Consider the following 212-nt stretch of genomic DNA (forward strand, 5'->3'; position numbering starts at 1 on the left):
CCACATCCCTTCTCCAAATCCCCGCCCACCCCGCCATGCTCCAGCTGCCCCAGGCCCGTCTCCGCTGGCGCGCATGCGCAATCCCCCACCCCGCCACTCCGCCGGCCACCCGAGGACTACAACTTCCAGAGGCGCCGGCGCGGAGTCCCTGACGCCCGTATCGCGAATGCTGATTGGTAGAGACGGCCGGCGTCGCATGGAAGGCTGCCTGG

Source organism: Mesitornis unicolor, unplaced genomic scaffold (genome assembly GCF_000695765.1).
Source record: "Mesitornis unicolor isolate BGI_N332 unplaced genomic scaffold, ASM69576v1 scaffold7116, whole genome shotgun sequence".
Lineage (NCBI taxonomy): Eukaryota > Metazoa > Chordata > Aves > Mesitornithiformes > Mesitornithidae > Mesitornis > Mesitornis unicolor.